Source organism: Lissotriton vulgaris, chromosome 3_2 (genome assembly GCF_964263255.1).
Source record: "Lissotriton vulgaris chromosome 3_2, aLisVul1.2, whole genome shotgun sequence".
Classification (NCBI taxonomy): domain Eukaryota; kingdom Metazoa; phylum Chordata; class Amphibia; order Caudata; family Salamandridae; genus Lissotriton; species Lissotriton vulgaris.
Window position 1 is genome coordinate 291660794 of NC_141690.1, and position 14924 is coordinate 291675717.

General features: G+C 46.5%; 1 protein-coding gene across 1 annotated transcript in view; it reads left to right on the plus strand.

Moving 5' to 3' along the window:
• The first annotated feature begins 3330 nt into the window (after positions 1-3330).
• The window catches only part of LOC147725728 (uncharacterized), a 75171-nt gene continuing 63577 nt past the window's right edge, over positions 3331-14924 (plus strand). Inside the window, exon 1 of the mRNA XM_086964414.1 lies at positions 3331-3412. The gene's annotated coding sequence lies outside the window, so the exon portion shown is untranslated. The remainder of the gene's footprint in view (positions 3413-14924) is intronic.

Below are 14924 nucleotides of genomic sequence, written 5' to 3' on the forward strand. Positions count from 1 at the left end.
AATGTGCGGAGGGTCAAAAAAGGGGGAATAATTTTACGACCTGTCTACTCATGCCCCTAATAGCAACATGAAACAAAAGAGAGAAGACCAGGTCAAGGTGGTGTACTGATTTGGAAGGTGCGTGGGAGTCAAATGGACACAATGTGAAAAAGAGTATTGAGTCCTGCTGGGCTGAAAAATCCCATCAGACCACCCATTTGGCGGCATATCATCATATGGGCATAAGTGGTCGCTCCCAACAACGCCTAAACCTTCAGGTGGCGTAGCATACATGTAGAGCGGCAATTTCAGCCACAGTAGTGCTCAAAAAAAGGATGGAAAAATTGCAGTGCTATGGAAAAAGTGCTTGTGCACAGCGCCATGATGTAGTTGTACTCACCCACTACTAGGCGTGTTTTTTAACCTTGACACCTAGATTTATTTCTGCAAGCTGTTCCCTAATCTAGGTAGCTAATTTTATCAAGCACTTTTTCCATAGCACTGCAATTTTTCCATCCTTTTTTTGAGCACTACTGTGGCTGAAATTGCCGCTCTACATGTATGCTACGCCACCTGAAGGTTTAGGCGTTGTTGGGAGCGACCACTTATGCCCATATGATGATATGCCGCCAAATGGGTGGTCTGATGGGATTTTTCAGCCCAGCAGGACTCAATACTCTTTTTCACATTGTGTCCATTTGACTCCCACGCACCTTCCAAATCAGTACACCACCTTGACCTGGTCTTCTCTCTTTTGTTTCATGTTTCCAGCGATGTGCCATCTGAATGTTTGCTGCCCTGGCTGAGACGCAAAGCAGACCACTTTCGTTTTTTTGTAGTTGAAATGCAGCCCATGCGTACAGGTGTATTTATGCAGCCTTGTTATAGCGCGTTGGAGACCCAGCGGGGTTTGGCTGCAAAGGACTATATCGTCAGCATACTGCATGCTCCTTATTTTGTATTGGGCTAAATTTGGCGGGTCACTTTGGATCTCTGAGATGCTCTTGTCGAGGTCCGCAGTGAAGATGTTGAAAAGGGTGGGGGCCAATACACATCCCTGCTTGAGGCCGATGTGGGTGGTGATTTTTGATGTTGTTCTTTCCCCATTGGCAAGTTTTATCTTAACCCAGGTGGATGAGTACAGATATATAATGGCCCGTAGCAACTTCGGAGGTATGCCCCGGCTGGCCATTTTTTCCCATAGGATTTCCCTTGGTACTGTGTCGAACACCGCTTTTAGATCGACAAAACAGGTGTACAGTTTTGTAGATTTGGCCATTACTTTGTCGACAAGAAGATTCAGCGCTGTCAAGTTACATGACGTGTTGGTTCCAGGCCTGAACCCTGTCTGGGTGATTGGGAGAATGTTGTTGCGGCTAACCCAATCTTCCAATGCTTTCAGGAGATTTGATGCATATGCCTTGGCCTCTACGTCAATAAGCGCAATCAGTCTGTAATTCGCTGGATCTGTGCGCGCGCCTGCTTTGAAGATTGGGTGCAGAATGCTCCCTCTCCATGAAGAGGGAATACTTCCTGATTGAAATGCGTGATTGTACAGTGGGGTGAGGTGTTCTGCCCAAAACGATTGATCATGCTTGAAAAGTCCATTAGGCAAGCCGTTCGGACCTGGCGCACCTTTTGACCTCAATTTTTTCAAGACCATTTGGACTTGGCATTGCGTAACCCAGTTTGCACCAAAGATTTGATCTTCTTCATGCTTTTCATATTCGGAAGGCAGTTCGTCATCTTCCAGGAGGAGAATGGATCTGTATGCTGTTTTGAGTTGAATAGGTGTGTAAATCATATAAGAGAAGGCCACTTGGCAATCACTGCCTCACTTACAAACACAAACCCTGAAAAATATAGTGTTTGTCATTCAGTGGCATTTCCCACCTGCAGGCAGAGGAATTTCAGATTTGCATGTTTTTTATTTAATTAAATTGGACAAGCAAAGGTCTATATTGGATTTATTTTGGCATCCACGAACTGCAGCACTGTTGTCAACATATGTTAAGCCGCCCCGTCTACCTGGTCCCAGTACTCTTACCAGCAGCTGCAACGTAATTCTGATACCCTCAGGCCTTGTCGGGGTAGAGTGTCTCTTGTCAGGTCATATCAGTTTGCTATGTGTCAGCAGCGCTCTTACAGCTCGTTTAATGTACAGAGTTGGGTTCCACTAGGTATCTTTATCTAATAGCTGATTAAAAAGAGTAAAGCCATTCACAACAAGGTAGGGAAAAAGGAGATACCCACATAGCTTTCTCTTCATCTTGTTTCGACAAGTAAGTAATCATGTGCTATGAACTTAAACTGCGTTACTGTAACGTGAGATGCGTGGCACTTGGCAGGCCTCTTTTCTGAAAAGGTTGTTGGTATCTCTTGCATAATAGCAGGAGGGAAAGAGGGATTGAAACTCATATTTCACATCTCAAACTTTTTTTTTCTTTCCTGATGCTTTATATAGCGCAAGCTTGACCTGAAGGTATTGGAGCGCTTTACATGCGCAGCAGTTACGTCACTCAGGGACACATTCATTTGTTTGGGGGGAGTCGGCCCGGCGATATGAAGTGATTTGCCCAGAATCACCGGATGTGGAGTCGACGTTGAGGCTCGAACCCTGGTTTCCCAGCTCCAAAGTCGGCAGCTCTGGCCGTCAGGCCACATCCTCTCCCCGTCGTGTCCTGATCATGCTTGTAGTTTTATCAAATGAACCGGTCATTGGAGGATTAAACCACAGCAAAGAAGAAAGACATGAAGATACACGAGCAGGATTTTGATACTGGAGCGGAGCCCGCGTTTGATCTCCAGCAGTCCCCGCCGTCAGAGGGGCCTCGGAGCCCTCGAGGGCTCTTGACCAGTCCCCCCCCCCCGTCAGAGGGGTCCCGGGGCCCTCGACCAGTCCCCCCCGTCAGAGAAGCCCTGGGGCCCTCAAGGGCCCTTGACCAGTCCCCCCCCCCCCGTCAGAGGGGCCCCGGGGCCCACGACCAGTCCCCCCCGTTCAGAAGGGCCCCGGGGCACTCAAGGGCCCTCGACCAGTCCCCCCCCTCCCCCCCCCGTCAGAGGGGCCCCTGAGCCCTCGAGGGCTCTTGACCAGTTTCCCCCCCACCCCCCGTCAGAGGGGCCCTGGGGCACTCAAGGGCCCTCGACCAGTCCCCCCGTCAGAGGGGCCCCGGAGCCCTCGAGGGGCCCCGGGTCACAGGGACAGACGGAGGCGGAGCCGGGAGCGGCCCGAGGCCTCTGGTGCTGGCTCCGGGGGCGGGGCTCCGTCTACGCACAGCAGCTGTCAATCACCCTGTCACTTCCGGGGCACGCGCCGCGTCGCCGCAGCAGACGCGGCTTCCACTTCCGGGTCAGCGGGGGCAGCGGCAGCACCGGCGGACCGCGGAGAGGCCTCGTGCGGGGACCCGATGGGCTGCAGCCCGGCTCCGAGCAGGTACGACCCCCGGGGGGGGGGGTAGGTAGCAGCAGCCGTCTGATTGGGGGCAGCAGTCGGATGGGTCGCCCTCAGGTCCCGCTTCGCAACAGCGCCCTCCATGAGTGCAACTAAAGCCCCCCCCCCCCTCGAGACTACATGTAAATGTATGTAAATACATTTACATACACCCACCACCTCACAATGACTTCCTTTCAACCCCTCAAACCACCCCCCCCCCCCCCCCCCCAAGATCGGTTCACCTGCAAGGCTGCCCATTGCACCCTCCACCAAACCCCCCCATGATGACATCTCATTCAGCTCCCACCTGTACCAGATCAAATTACACCAACGCCCCCCAGAGCTTCAATTGAACCCCACCCTTAAACGCGCCACTGTACTCCACCCTCAATACAACTCACTGTACCCCTCCCCCCAAGAGAGCCCATTGCACCCTCCACCAACCCCCCCCCCCAAGATGACATCCCATTCAACTCCCACCTTTACCAGATACACCCCCCAGAGCTTCAATTGAACCCCACCCTTAGCACGCGCCACTGTACTCCACCCTTCATACAACTTACTGTACCCCTCCCCCTAAGAGAGCCCATTGCACCCTCCACCGCGAGGAGGCTCCTTTTCCCACCCCACACACAGAGGCAGCATTGCACCCCCACTTTTAGGAAGTCTCGTCGCTCCTCCAACTTACACCTGTTTCACACCACCCACCCAAAGGAAGTCCTCACGAACACCGTAACCCACACATGACCCCGTGGTTCCATGCTATATTTCTGTCTCAGGGTGACATTTGCAATGCTTATTTGTGCGATTGTGAGTGACAGCGCAGACAGTGTGCAATGCAACACTTTCCATTCCTGTGTTTTATTGGCATTCATAAATGCACAATTGTATTAAAAATGAGAAATATCAGGGCCACAACCATCAAAATGGAATAGATAGAGATATGTCAGATTCGATATGTGTTTTTAATATACATCCAGTGAGATCATTACTGGCTTCTAACCTACTTCCTCCTACACTAAAAAAAAACCTCTCGTGCCATGCACCTGAGAGTACGGGGGAACCACACATTTCATAAGTGTTTGGGATAGATATATGTGTAATCAAATCAAATATACCTTTATTCGATTTTTGTGATGAAAACCCATAAAACCACAATAAAAAACTTAGTTATACATTTCTATAGCAAACACAGCTACATCTATTTCATCCTTATCCACATAGTGACATTAAAATCAAACAATAATATTAATAAATATTCGTAAAAAACATCATAGGTCTCAACATTAGATTGTCACTTATTCAGAGCCTATGAAATATATCCCGTTTGATTTATATAATCTCAGTAATTTTATCAGTGTCCACAGTTTTTATTTCACCTTAATTGATTCAAGTAATAATTTCCGTACATTGTTTAGTAGGTAAAAAAGTTCTCAAACCATCAGGCGGATTTCAAACAGTTCACGTGAAAACAAGCACGCGCATTTCCCCACATCAAAGCCATCAGCCTCCCTCCCACAGGCTTCCCCAGCGTGCGCAGTGCGCGCTGGCCTCAATTCTCCTCCCCCTAATTGCTTTGACTTTCACGGCCACTTCAAAGGGATCCTTTCCCGGCCGCTTTTTTTTTTTAATCTGCGCTTCGCTGCTCCCCGCCCCACGCCACGCAATGCCGAGAGCTTGTCCTTCTAAGTTTCTTGTTAATTAGCGTTTTAATTAGCGTGGCTGCACTTTTCTTCCAGGCAGCGCTGCGCTTGTTAATTACTGCCGAAGTTCTCATCCTAATCCGCGCTTCGCCGCTCCCCTGCACTCCACCCCCAGCCACAAGCTTGTCCGTCTAAGTTTCTTGTTAATTAGCGTGGCTGCGCTTTTCTCCCAGGCAGCGCCGCGCTTGTTAATTACTGCAGAAGTTCTCATCCTGTTAGTGTACCTGACTCATTACAACATTGCTTCTCGACACATCGTATAAACAGAACAAGTGTTTCGCAGAGGGAAAATGATTTATTTATTCTTCTTTTGTATGGATGACCATTACACTACAGTAGTAAACAATCACGTTGGCCAGAAGAATATTATTCATACTGTGAGTGCTTCTGGCAGAGAGACTGCCGGTGCTCGACTACAAGCATCCAGACAGGCAGGAGTGCCCACTGCCCTGGAGCAGAACTCAACCTCGGTGGCCCCGTGCACTCTCACAACCCGGCGACTCAAAAGCAAGAAGCGACTCCGCTCTCTTTCTCTATCCTGACTGTGCCTCATTAAACTGAACCACCATTTGGTTGTTTGGGCACGGGGAAAGGGGCACTGTCCTCATTTCCAGAGTTGTAGCTTGTAATATTTTTTCCCCAGTCCCTCCCGCACAGTGTGACCCTGGGGCAGCCATACTCTGAGTTAGGCACTGCCGCTTGTGCGCGTATTTGTAGGCACCGTTTCACAATTACTGAAAATCTGTGAGGCCGTGGTTAGACAAACAGTCCAGTTCGTTAGAACTGAGAGAGAGTTGCGTTTATCTGTTTGTCATTCCCATCCTCCACTGAGCGCCAAGACTGGCTGAGCCTATCAGTTGGCTCAGAGTGTCGTGAGCCCTTGTTTACTATAAAGTTTCTGCAGCTCCCCACCTTTCATCTGTCTAACTGCTGTTACATTTTAAAGGCTTTTCTTAAATTTAGCGTTTTGAATTTTCTCTGTTGGCTTTAGTGACAGAACTTCTTCTCTCCCGGATGCTTTGAAACAGCGCATATTTCACTCGAAGGGACTGCTTGCACTGGGGTCCCGGTGACTGGGGGTAAATTGATGCTCATCTATGACTTCAGTTGCCCTGTTAACTTCACGGATTCCCACAGCATGCACACCCAGAGCACCCCGCAGCCCTACCCAACCCACATCAAAATATTTATTGATTATGCAATTCCGACGCCACTTTAAGCCGATACCACGGACGGAACAACAAGGGGCTACCAGATTATAAATAAAGGCTCAAACATGCCCTGTTCCAAGGGAATAAGGAACTCTACAACGGAAAAAAATTGATTTTGCTTGGTACTTTGAAAAACCATGTATGGGACCTGCGTGGGCGCACAGGGGTATTTATAATGCAGGAAAAGCAAGGTTGTTACTGGCTGGTCCCACCCCATATTTCTCCTTCCGAGCAAACGTGGAGAACTGAATTCTTTTAGACTGTGATGTTCTACTAGGTAGAGTGTGAACCAATGCAAACGAAGCTTTTCAAAGTCCAAGGCAAAATAGTGTTGTCTCATGGAACTCTCTGCACACCTGCTACATATTGCATTAATTGAATGTAATGCTTCACTGTAAGAAGCATTTCTCGTCGCAACAATAACACCCCAAAAGGCAGTTGTCAAACCGTCTGTCGTAATTTTACACCAGTTGGGGCCTTAAGGCTACTGCTTCACCTTGATTTAGGCTTCCCCAGCATGCACAGTGCGCGCTAGCTTCAATTCTCCTCCCCCCTAGTTGCTTTGAGTTTCACGGCCACTTCAAAGGGATCCTTTCCCGGCCGCTTTTTGGGTCTCGCCTATCTCATTCCGCAAGGAATGGATAGGGGAGAATTTTAGTGTGCATAATAAGTTCTCAAACCATCGGGCGGATTTCAAACAGTTCACGTGAACACAAGCACGCGCTTTTCCCTCGCTCCCGAGCCGCCTGCATCCAAGAGCTTCACTTCAAAGGGCTCCGCTCCCCCGCCCACTGCTTCACACTTCAAGGCCGCCAGGCCGTGTCTCGCATTTCTCCCCCTCCCCACAACAATGCCAAGAGCTTGTTAACTATCCCTGTGCGTGGTGCTGCTGTGCACTTTGTCCCGTGCAGTAATTTCTGTCACTTGCTTCTCATGGCTCTGGCAGTAACCTTCAACTATCAGTGTGCCTTTATTTTTTGCACCAAAATCACCCCTAGTTGTTATGACCTTGCCTCACTGTGCCAAAATAAACTTCCTTTTAGGGAGCCTTAATTTGCTTGTCTTTAGCAAAGTGAGCACGGCACAGATTATGTGGCTTTACAGCCGAGAACGAGCGGTGTCGCGGGCCCATTCAACCCTGAATATCGCAGGCTTTTACAATTCAAACGGTGACTAGGGACGCTCAGCTCCTTCCTCGTAGTAGGCCTATGATACATTGCTAAACTTTAAACATGCTCAAATAATCCTTAAAGCCGCTGCAGCTACTATCAGGCCATACATGGCGGTGCACATGGTCACAATCGGGAGTATAGGACTGTGCACCCCTCCCCCACACCCCCATTTCATGCCTCTATTACATTCTAAATTAGATAGGGGCTGAATTAGAATCATTCCCCATCTCAACCAACCCCCAACTTCTCCTGTTCTTACTTGGACCATTCAATCCCCCACCCCTCCATCTCAACTCATTGCACCGGACTGCTCTCTGCTGGCAACATAGTGGGTGCAGTGCTCCCTAAGAAGAACCTTAAGATCTCCAGGTTTCCTTAAAGAGCAGCTTCGGTGTCGTATATCCTGAAGGGCTCGTGTTCCACTGACAGTAGCTCTACTTCAAGAGCACCGTCAAAGCCACATCGCCTCTCATCCTTCCAAGGCGGATAGTAGGAACACTGCTGTTTAAAAGAAACATCTTTAATGAATACCAAATAAATATGTATAGTTACTGCTGATTTGTCACACTTATTTTATTTTTGCAGTTCTATGTAATGCGAACTCTGCCTAAGAGCATTGACGCGCTTTATATGAGCACACGTTACACTACACAAAGTGAGATCTGTTTTTTAGCTTTTAGCCCATCAGAAGATAAGGTGTTTTGTCAGAATCACAGGCTATCGAGTTGAACCCAGGACTCAGATTCTTCAAAGTTCTAAAGTTGGCAGCTCAGGCAGTAGCGTCACAACCTCCCCAGGATACCTGGTGGCTAGTTATTCCTTTATGTACACGTGGAATGCCAGTGCATTCTGTCTGCATTTTTTTTTTTAATGACTTTTATTGTCCGGCAACATAAACAATGACTGCTGTAATGATAAAATGTAGGTGTTTAATGGTGATGAGCAAGTTGTTTACTATTAACCAGCATGCGTCATGAAGTAGGTCATGTGTGAACTCTACACAGCTGGGCTCCCCTTCATAGAATGTTGATTTCAACTTTGTTTAATTTTATTTGGGAGGCCGCGCCCTTTTCTTTGATCACAGGGTGCCTCCAAAACGACCTTGATGCTTTATGTTTCAGTATGGCAGACATGACTAACTTTACATTTACAAATGCTGTGCACGCTTCCAAATGTTTATTTAAACGCTAATTGCTTTCCCCGTCTACTAGTGTTTCATACCCCAACTGGCCCGCAATCATAGTCTCACAAGATCACAGCAAATGGATAAACGGGTAAATACATGCATTTCTCTGTCATTTAAATAGTTCAAAGGGCCTTCTTACACAAGAACTAGATAACGGTCATGGTTGGAATGCTTTAGAAAGTGTCTAATTATTAAAGAGTCCAGACTAATTGTTAAATGGAATAACATCTTTCTCCATTTGCACATCAAGCCCCAAAATTAGAGAACATTTAAACGGCGTGGTAACATGGAGAGAGGATGTGGCCTTACGGGCAGAACGGTCGACTTTGAAGTTGGGGAAGCAGGTTTGAGCGGTTCATCATCCTGTGATTCTGTGCAAATCACTTAATCTCCCTGTGTATAGCAACAAAGAATGCGTCCTTCTGTGTAACGTAACTGGTGCTCATTTAAAGCGCGCCAATACCTTCGAGTCGAGTTTGTGATATATACTTCTACAAGAAAACAAATTACTTTCAGGTTTTTAGTTCAATTTAAGGTTGTAATATGAGCGCTCTCTCTCTTGTTTTTGTCGTTTTCTTTCTCCATTGTGCATCCAAAAGCACTGCTATGAAGTTATTTTCCCAGGATCACACAGTTATGTTTAACACGTGGAAGCCAGGATCGTAACTTAGGTGTCCTGGTTTTGCAGCCAACAATTTAGCAACCAGGCCACATCCTCTGCAAGGAGGGGAGAAGCTGCATATCATATGCCTGTGACAGAGCATCTGTATGCGCCAGCCAGAGACTGAATTGCCTCTACGTACATCTGCTACCCAGCTCCCCACAGTGTGCCGTGTTACATGTCTCCTAGAAAGTTTTTTGAGACTTTTAGATGGGAGACCCTGTGCAGTATTTCTCTTAAACTACCATATAACAATCATTGGCATAGCCAATAGGTCTCACTCTATCTATCGCCCTCACTCTATCTATCTATCTATCTATCTATCTATCTATCTATCTATCTATCAATCGCCCTCACTCTATCTGTCTATCGCCCTCACTCTATCTGTCTATCGCCCTCACTCTATCTGTCTATCGCCCTCACTCTATCTGTCTATCGCCCTCACTCTATCTGTCTATAGCCCTCACTCTATTTATCGCCCTCACTCTATCTATTTATCGCCCTCACTCTATCTATTTATCGCCCTCACTCTATCTATTTATCGCCCTCACTCTATCTATTTATCGCCCTCACTCTATCTGTCTATCGCCCTCACTCTTTCTATCTGTCTATCGCCCTCTCTCTCTGTCTATCTATCTATCTATCTATCACCCTTGCTCTATCTATCGCCCTCACTCTATCTATCTGTGTATCGCCCTCACTCTATCTATCTGTGTATCGCCCTCACTCTATCTATCACCCTCACTCTATCTATCGCCCTCACTCTATCTAGCGCCCTCTCTCTATTTATCTATTGCCTCACTATATCTATCTATCGCCCTCTCTCTATTTATAGCCCTCTCTCTATTTATCTATTGCCTCACTCTATCTATCTATCGCCCTCATTATATCTATCTATCGCTCTCCTCTATCTATCTATCACCCTCACTCTATCTATCGCCTTCACTCTGTCTATCTATCTATCGCCCTCACTCTATCTATCGCACTCACTCTATCTATCGCTCTCACTCTATCTATCGCACTCACTCTAGCTATCGCATCACTCAGCACCACCACAGCATCACTCAGGGGCACCACAATATCACTATGCGCTACCACAGCATCATTGAACGCCACAGCATCACTTGTCGCCACCACAACATCACTCAGCGCCACCACAGCATCAATCTGTGCAACCATTCAACAACAACTGGTTCAAATATGTTCTCTCAATGTTTCAAGCTTTATTACAAATGTCACAAAAATATGTTAATATTTCACTTCTGTTCTTGGATTTTCGTCACAATAAAATACACTGAACATAATCTTCACAAAAGTTATTTACAAAAGTTTAAGCTATTGCCATTATAAATTACAGTAACTTTTATTTAAGTATTACTTATTAAAAAAAATTAAAAGCCATTGTTATTTGTAATATCAATACATCTAAGTCACGTAAATACAAAACATGTTGCATTACAAATGCTATAGGTGTCACATTTGCGAAAGTTAAAACTATTGGCATTGTAAATGACAAAGCTATTAATTTCTCTATTTTCAAAACCAACACATAAATACAAAATTTGTCATTTACAATACCAATAGCTCAAACTTTCCTAATGCGAGACCTATTGCATTGCAAATGCTTGTTTAAATATGACACCACCACGCTAATGCATATCTCACTATCCATGCATTGCAGGTACATAAGAGCATTATTGCACTGTCTTAATCCAATATGTTTTAAAAAAGGAATTAACAATCTTCTCCTCGAATTAGTATAAAATTTACAAAAGAAGGTAACATGAATAGGTGATTATTTAGAGGTGTCATCACAGGGACAGGGGATTAGATCACGCGACCAGTCATTAATCTCAGGGAAGCTAACTAGTCTGAATATTATACCCAGTCGAAATCGGGTAACCAGCATACGGTCAAAGTAGGGCTGAAAACCCAGACCTGTTTGCAGCAAATAGTTAGCCATAACAGTCTGCTTCCCTCTCTCTACAGACCATCTTTTATCATCCAGGTATATCATCTATTCCTTTTTAAGTTGTTTTCTGGAGATTAATTTCAGGGTTTCTGGGTCATCAAAATATTCGGGGTGCCCAAACTCACTAGCCACAGTCCTGATATGACTTAGCCAGGGGATACGTACAGCCCCGTCCATTTTCATACAATCCATAATGACTGTACGATTGAATACCGCCTCATCTGTCACCCAGAGCTTATGCCACAATAAAAGAGGATAAGTCCTTATAATATCCTCTATATAGGACAGGCCCAGCTCAAGATAGCAAGTATAGTTAGCTGTAGAGCTGGGTATCGCCAATAGATATTTTAGGAAGGCATTCTCACACTGCTGTATGCTCTTAGCGCCCGCACCATATACTGCTGTGGAGATGGATTTGGCTTTATAAATGGCTATCACCTCAGGGATTGGCTTGTTTCCCAGTTTGCCAGTAAAACTAGTTACCACCCCCAATTGCTCAAAACATCATTTGCTTTCTTGACTGTATTGCACTCCCCCATTTACCTGTGCTCGCAAAAACTATCCCCAGATACGAGAAGGTGTTAACACACTCTATTTTCTCTTTATTAATAAACACCCTGCATTTCTTTTTAAAAGACGCCTTCCCGCATGTCATACTAAAAGTTTTTTTAACTATTTACCCTAAGACCCCTATCCTGCATATATTCAACAAACTTTGTAAGTGTTCTTTGTAGGCCATTTTGTGTCCTAGACATCAAGACTGCGTCATCCGCATATAATAGGATAGGTATGGGGCAACCCTCAATTACTGGGTAATCATTTGGGTTCTCCACCAGATCATTTCCCACACTGTTAATGTAGAGGGTAAAGAGAAATGGGGCAAGTTCGCACCCTTGTCTCACCCCTTTAATTATGTTAAATCTTCTGGTGCACTCCCCCTCTTTCCCATACCTAACTCTTGCACAAGCATCCCTATATAACTCTTTTAAAAATATCAATATGCTCTCATCGACACCCATGTTCGCTAAAATGGCCCACATTTTGTCATGTATTACACAATCGAAAGCTGAGCTGAGGTCAACGAATGTTAAAAATATGTTGCCATTTTTTGCCACTGTATATTTATCGGCAATCAAACTCAAATTCAGGCCCTGTTCAACTCTTCCTAGGCCTGCTCGAAAACCATATTGTAATTTGGTTAACACTCCCTTCTCATCAGCCCAAATTTGTAACTTATTCAGGATTACGCTTCCAGCCACTTTTAGAAGGGAATCTAGCAGAGAGATGGGTCGGTAACATAACGGGTCATTTCGATCACCTTTTTTAAAAATTGGGGAAATTATAGAATCCGACCAAGTGACAATGAACCCATGATTCATACAATTCATTAGTACATTTGTTAAAAGCGGGGCCCATAGCTCAGTATTATATTTGTAGATATCTACTGGTACGCCGTCTGGGCCAGGAGCTTTACCTGCCGCACTATCTTCAATGGCTTTTCTCACTTCGTCTAAGGTCAAGGGAATTTTTAATGGGAAGATATTGGCTTGCATACTCCCTTCATTTATCACTGGCCATACGTCGCCTATTGCCTCACCCTCCATCTCCACCATATTTATCATATCCTCATTACATTGGCTATCATTATAAAGACCACTGAAATATTGCACCCACCTTTGCTCTTCTATTGCCACATCGATTTTATCGGTGTCGCGCATAGATAGGAAAGGTGCACTAACAATATGTCAGAACCCCGTATTATCTTTACTTTCACAGGCCATACGTAGGTTCTGCCATGCTTCTTCCCTTAATTCCAGCTTTCTCTTTTTTTGAGCCCGTGTATGTGCCTGTCTGGCCTGCTTAGTTTCTTACATGACTTTTGGCTTAGTTTTCAAAACTCTTTTCAAGTTCTTATGGGCATCACTGCATCCCTTATCAAACCATGCATTCTCTTTTGTGTTGTGTATTTACCTTTACTAACCACAAAAAGCAACTTTCTGATTTTCTTTTTTATATATTCACAAAGGCGTCTATTATATCTGCACTCTCCTTGTCCTGCGCTAGGCAAGTATTAAAATCCATGTCCTGTTCTCTGATAAGTTTAACTAAAAAGGGCTGGGGTTCAACCTTGCTCCATTTTAACGAATAACCATTTGTACTAGCAAGTGTCAAATCTAGGCCATATTTTTCCCCTTTTTTACATTCATCATGTGCCCCAGGTACAGTTTTTAGATGGATGCTTATGGGGTAGTGATCACTGTATAAAAAACAATGTGTTTGAAACATAGCAGCCTTACCACTGAGGTTCCTAGACATCTGTGCAAAATCAATAATTGAGTTACAGCCTCTCCCATTATAAGTGGGCTCAAATTCAATTCTGGGTATGCACATGTCATTAAAAAACCCTAGATCTTGGTTGACGCCGTCACCCAGTGGGAGGCGATGAAGTCGGTGCTCAGGGGGGTGGACATTGCTTGGTGTGCGGAGGCCCGCAGGACCCGTCTGCGAGAGGTGGATGAGGCTGCGAGGCGGGTTCGGGACCTGGAGAGGGACTGTGCCGTGGGTGACACGGATGAGGCTGTGGGACCGCTCCTGCAGGCACAGCAGTCGTATTCCTCCCTACTACTCAATGAGGCACGCCAGCTTTGGCTGGCCACCCAGAGCAGAATCTATCAGTGGGGGGATAAATCCAGCACCATGCTTTACAGACTCTGCCAGCACACTTTCCGGCCTCAGGCCCTACCGGGCATTCGAGATGGACAGGGTAACCAATTGGCGGCCCCTGAAGACATAACTGCCAGTTTTGCACGGTATTATGCGGATCTCTATGCCCCCCGAGAGGCCCTCCCTGCAGAGGAAGTAGATAAATTTTTGGCGGACATCCCGCCGCGCGCGCTTCCGGATGAGGCCAGAGATCAGCTGGACCTTCCCCTTTCATTGGAGGAACTAGGCACGGCACTTGGGGAATTGAACACTGGCAAAGCCCCGGGACCAAACGGGTTTCCGTGTGAATTTATGAAGACCTTTCACCTCAAGCTGGAGGGGCGCTATAGGTTGGCACTGGAGGCAGCCAGAGAGGGTGGTCGCCTTCCGGCGGACTGGCGACACGCAGAAATTGTTGTTTTCTGTAAGCCCGGAGGCCCCCGGAACAACATTCCTCGTACAGGCCGATTTCCCTTTTAAATTTTGAGGCGAAGATATTGGCCAAGGCTTGGCCAACCGTCTTCTCCCGTATATCACTGATTTGGTACACCCTGATCAGGTGGGGTTCATGCCCCATAGAGCAACACGACACAACATTCGCCGGGCACAGGTGGTGGTGGAGACGGCCCGGGCCGCCGGGATCCCTACGGCACTCCTCCTGGCCGATATCGATCGGGCATTTGACTCTCTCAGTTGGGTGTACCTTAGGGCACTGCTGTCCCGCCTCAATCTCGGGCCGGTTTTTCTCTCGTACTTGAGCCTGCTTTATACAGACCTGACCGCGTCGGTGAGGGTGGCGGGAGCGGCGTCCGAACCCTTCCCTATCGGACGGGGCACCAGGCAGGGATGCCCTCTCTCCCCCTATCTATTCGCCCTGGCCATGGAACCTCTGGCGGCGTGGGTG